This window comes from Clupea harengus, chromosome 17, assembly GCF_900700415.2.
Source record: "Clupea harengus chromosome 17, Ch_v2.0.2, whole genome shotgun sequence".
NCBI lineage: Eukaryota > Metazoa > Chordata > Actinopteri > Clupeiformes > Clupeidae > Clupea > Clupea harengus.
This window is the reverse complement of record NC_045168.1, coordinates 18,328,634-18,334,633: the sequence shown is the minus strand read 5'-3', so window position 1 is coordinate 18,334,633 and position 6,000 is coordinate 18,328,634.

Sequence of the window (6,000 nt, the reverse complement as noted above, 5' to 3'; positions counted from 1 at the left end):
AGGCGGAAGTTCTTCAATAGCCAGATCCTGCGATTACTCCAGAAACTCATATGTTCCTCTGGCTCTCCTAATATGGCCAGTGAGTTTATCTGCATGAGTGATACGAGAGCATATTGGCCTGCCCCACAGCCATTAGTGTTACTCCAAACACACTAGAAACAGTTGGCTCACACCCAACTCAGGGAGTATGACTTCATAAATAACAGGCGGCCTGCTGTAATAATTCATCTCCACTATCTTAAAGGAATCATATGGAGACGTCACTGGACAGCATGAGAGAGAGAGAGAGACAAAGGGATGAGATTTGAATACGAAGGTGCCCTTTAAAGGGAGGACAAGTGTAACATACTGCCCAGCGCTGCGCTGCGCTGCGCTGCGCTGGGATGACCATGACCGCTAAACTCTCCTTCTACTTTGTCTGATTTTCATAAATATTAAGACTTACTCAATAAACTCAGTAACACTCATTCATGTTTATAAATGAGAAGATCTTTCTAAGGTGGCAGAAGAAAAACAGTAAGTGAGAATTCATTGAACAGGCAAATGTTTTCATTATGCCGACCTCATCGGTACTATGTGTTGGCTTGTTACTTATCACTGTCACTGCTGTATTCCGGGTAGCGGGTGGCACTGCCAGTAACACTGACAGAAATAAACCTGTGACGCCAGCTGTGCTTTGTCTGGGCCATCTCAGGCTGGGGATATTAAGGGATAAGGGTGTATGAGATGACCCGCTGTCTGTGATGTCTCCCCTGTGTTGAAGTTGTTTGAAAAGGAACAGAATGTCCTCTGGTGTATCACAGTGGTTATACATGAGAAGAAACAAAGACAATCAGAGGGACATTGTAACTCCTGTGGGTCCAGCAGCCTAAAGAAGGCCATTAAATGTCCTCATTTGCCTCCACAGCTTTGATTTGAGAGCCCATTCCACTTGAGCATACCAGCTATGGACAGCCGTTAGAAGCTCAAAAATGACACTCAAGTGACATCTGGCCCAGCATGAAAAAGTCCTGGCAACATTTCTCAGCCGTTATTAAAGAGTGAGACAGGCTTCAACTGTATTAAATAGAGGGATGGCATCATCAGTCAAAAGAGACATGGGAGATATAGATCAATCCCACTTTATATGAAAATGGTATGCGGGTAGGCTTATCTACATATTCACACAGACAACGGCCTGCCTCGTCATTAATAATACCAAATGCGCTTCATATAGTTAATGAGGTCTCCATGGCAATGCAAGACGATGCAGAATTTGCCACAGGCCTGGGAATAGGCTTGCTGATGGGCCACAGGAATGAGAGCTGGGAAGAGCGTGAAAAGGAAAGAGAAAGCGGGGGAGAGGATGGGACGATATGGAATCAGTCAGATCTGCCTACCCCTTGGGAAGGAAGGAAAGAAGGGCCAGGATGAATATGGATTTCCATTAGAGAGTGAACATCTCCTCTTCAGATTTGTTCTGAGATATCAGCTAGTGAAATCTCTCCCTCTCTCTCTCTCTCTCTCGGTCTTTTACTATCCTGCTTTTGATTTGTAAGTCATTTGCGAAGCGAGAGTTCTCCAGATGGCTGGGAATGAAAATGCAGCTGAAGGAGATGGCAGGTGACAATCACCTCATCACTCCACTTCCACTAAGCCTGTCTGCTGTTGGGAGTGAAAAAAAAGAAAAGAAGAAGAAACAATATCAATGGCAGAGATCAGAGTAAGCGTGCACGTCGCCGCCGCTGTCGAAACATCAGTCATGACCCGCTGCTAATGATCCCCCGTGAAACTCCGGAGATGATGTGAGGTGATGAACACGCTCAGCGAGTGCCTGCAGCCAGACTCACCAACCAGGAGATAAGACATCTCGGTAAATAACTACCAGCCCTGCCAAGATGAACTTCAACACTCCTGCCTAGCCAAGCGTGGTATCCTGTGAACCGAGCTCGCTTTCAGGAAACTGCTCATCTCTATGCAAGCGATGGCATAAGCCTATGAGTTATCTACGCCCAATTATGTGCTGAATAACAATCAGGGTGACACTACGAGTAATGTATCTGAAAGAAATGGGCCCAGATACTATGGGCCTACATCAGCCTCGACAGCAGCGCATGCTAATGTGATGTTTGAATCTGGTAATGTCATCGTGGTTCACTTCTCAATATCATGCTATCTAAATGTGTGATTTCTGTTACTCTGTGAGGAATTTGATGAATTTTCACAGGTGTGCTTTAGTCTAAGTATGGTCATTGTGAAAGTCCATGAAATAGACCATTCAGATACCATATACCAGATTTTCAATTTCTATTTCTATTTCTTTGACTATGTCTTTTTACTTTCCAGCTCTTTTCATCCTGCTTCAGATGAAACATTCACAGACCACAGAGAATGAATGGCATAGTTCTGAAATGGTCAACTGATGTCAATATGCTTGCAGGAAGCTTTCACTGTGGGGTCAAATGCTTTTACGCTGAAACACTTTGGGGTCAAAAGTGTATCGCAGGAGAATGAAAAGCTCTACTCTGACTGGCTCACAGTGGAGGCTGAATAAAAGCCGTGAATGATGATAAAGACAGAACAATGGAGCCGCCCCAGTCACTGTCTGAACATCCCCTTTGGTCACCACCACTGGCACACAACACACAGGCTCACTTGTTCCAAAAGAATCCATTATTATATTCCAAAAGTATATTGATAACTGTTATGTGTATTACCTAGATGGGTACAATTTGACATTTATTAATCTATCTAAAATAATACAGACATCCAGCTCAAAGATAATGTCTCTGAACATTTGAGATGTCACCCTTTCTGGCACAATGCATTTAATTCAAACACACTGAAATAAATGATAATACAATATTTGACTCATACCCTGTAACGGCTATCCCATTACAGTTTTTTGTTAGAAAAAAAAAATTCTCCACCATAAACATACAACTTTGTTTCATTAATTCTAGCTATGATGAAATACTCAGACTTGGCTTGTGTAATCTCACTGCTCAGAGATAAAGACACACCTGCCCTCCAACATGTACACACACACACACACACTCTCTCTCTCTCTCTCTCCCTCTCTCTCTCTCTCTCTCCCTCTCTGTCACACACGCACACACAGGCTTTGTAATGATCTCTCTCTGTGGCCCCTGACAGACTTCAGCAGGGCCTCTACAGTAACACGTTCAAGGCCACCTATCTGCCGTACTGTTTGAGATAGATAAGACTGCGGTCTTTGTCATTGTTGAGTGTGTAGTTAGGACTTGCAAAGTGTTTTTACAGTCAACCATGATGATGGTGTCCCTTGTTACATTTCAGACATATGGGCACACTGTCACTCGCCTCGCCTCAGCTCGCCTCTTTCACTGGGCCAGCAACGACTGGGGCAGAAATGGTGACTGCTAATGCATACACAAGATACATAGTGATCAACAGACACAGAGAACATGAGGGTGAGAGGGGGGTAGAAAAGGGAGAGAGAGAGAGAGAGAGAGAGAGAGGGGGAGAGAGAGAGAGAGAGAGAGAGAGAGAAAGAGAGAGGAGGAATGTCTTAGCTCACAGATGAAGTTACTAAAGTCTGCACCAGTTGTTTTTCTCTGCTCCAGTGATGATCAATGACGTGAAGGATGGGTCTATTCATCTCAAAGTGACTGCACAAACATGTTGCTACAGAGCCCAGAGCTGCATGAGGCAGTGTGAGACTCATTCAGTAGTATTCATTTCAGAGGTGTGTTGCATAACACCTGACAGTGGTACTCACTGATGACTGATCCCATGGTGGATTGGGAAAAAGACCACACAAACATTTGTGTGTCTACAGCCAGCTGACAACTGCTAGAATTTGAGCATGGTGGTTAAAATGGATTTATGGAATAACAAGGTACTTATTTTCTTTTCATGCTCACATAAAATGGCCAAAATGACCTATTGTAAGGTTAACTACAATAACTGCAATTAGTAATCCATCATGAACTACATAATTACATTCTAACCTCTATGTTGGCACACATCATTTCCTTGTATGACTCCTTTGGAGATTACCTAAAGGAACAGCTCAGCGTAAATCAAGTTAACAGTGATTTTCTACTCAAGTTTCATTTATTCGATCCTCCAACAAATGTCTGGTTTAGAAATACTGTCTGTTCTTTAGCATTCTAACATTTTGTAACAGACAATAGAAGCATGTAACTTCACTGCTTTGCTTCAAAACATGTTCATTTGGTAAGGCCTTGTGAGTACACATAGTATGACCAACTGTTTTTTTATGTGTCAATATCATGCTGAAAACTCAAGTAACATGTTCCCAAAACATTAGTATAACATAACCATTGTGGGCTGTCTTACATGAGCACAACTCTATATGTATAGCTCCTGATTCATTTTTAAATAATAATATCACTTAATCAAGGAACCACACGAACAGCGATGTTAGACAGGAAGTAGAGGAACACACACCTGAAGCACACATTGTAAATGCATCATTCAGTGACTCATTTATCTGTGTAAAGATCTTAAGACCTCTCATTCAGAACAAGGGAGTCGTTGTTTACTTAAGGTGTGTTACCACCAGGTAGTCTCAGCCTCACTGTGCAACTCAAAACCCCATGGTTGTGTGGATATCCGCTAATTGCTCAGGGGCATCCACATGCTAATTACAGCTACTGGGTGTAGTGAGACCATCCTCAACACCTTAGCATGTAACACTTTTATGTATAGCAACATAGTTCTCATTAATAAGTCCAATATTAGTAGTATTCGTGCATTACTAGTTTTAGTAAAACGGATCAAGTAGTTAGAGATATCTATGATAGGTTTTAATGATTTTAGTTTTACTGATTCTATTTTTCCTTCGTATGAACAGACAAACATCAAAAAAGACAAAAGAAAACTTGCAAAAAAAAAACTATTTGCATAGGTAGTGTAAAAAGAAAGCATAAATGTGTACTCATAAAGTCACCCTTCCCACCTAGAGCCTTATCTGTTACTAAAGGTCCTACCTACCTGACAATGAAACTGTTCATAGGACCGTCACGGCTGAACAGCTTCTCTCTAGGTGGGTAGTTGAAGACCCAATCAAAACATATATCATCCTCTTAAATACTTATATAGCCCAGCAGTTACCTCTGTAAGCCACTGTCTCATTAATAGCATTTTTTGCTTCAAGTATTTTTTCCAATGATTCTCCCATATGAGAAAAAACGATGTTGAGCTAATGAGGCAACTGTAATAGGTTTTCATCTGCCCCTTACAATATGATTAACCCTGGCTCAATGAGCCTCAAGTTTGTTGGAGCATTTGTAGCTGATATTAAAACTGCAAAAAGTGAATGGTTTGCATGATAATGTCACATCCATTGATTCAAACTTGATTCTTGTCTGTTCTAAAGTGGAGTGTGAGCTGGAGTTTGAGCTGGGGATACACAACATGCTCCCACCAAAGAGAGCTAGGGCTTCTGTCCTCTTCTTTTCTCCTTGCCCTCCATCCCCCTCTCTTACTCTGTGGCTGCCATCAGCAGTATCCTCACAGATCACCGGCAATGACATGCATCCATTTGGCTGGGATGTGCTTTCCCAGGTCCCTTGGCACTGCCTGGCACGCAAACACACTTCACATTTCCTTCTGAAGTGAGCCTCCTGTTGTCTGCCTGCTCCATGGAGGAACACGAAAGAGAGAGAGAGAGAGAGAGAGAGAGAGAGAGAGAGGGAGAGGGAGGGGGCAGGGTCTCACAGGCAAACACTAAAGGTTACAGCACTCATTTCACATTAAATATCAAGGACACCAATAATTACTGCACCCCATTGTCAGGTTCCTGCTGCTTGGTGGGGTTTCTCTCGTCCCCCCACCAACATAGACACACATGCACACACATACACACACATGCACACACATACACACACATACACCCCGCCTGTCCTTGGAAACGTCTGGGAAATGACTAAAACGGGTGATGGAGGTTTTGAACCCTGTGAAATAACGGTAACCAAGAAGAGCCTGCTGCGGTTAATTGCTGGTGTTTCCCGG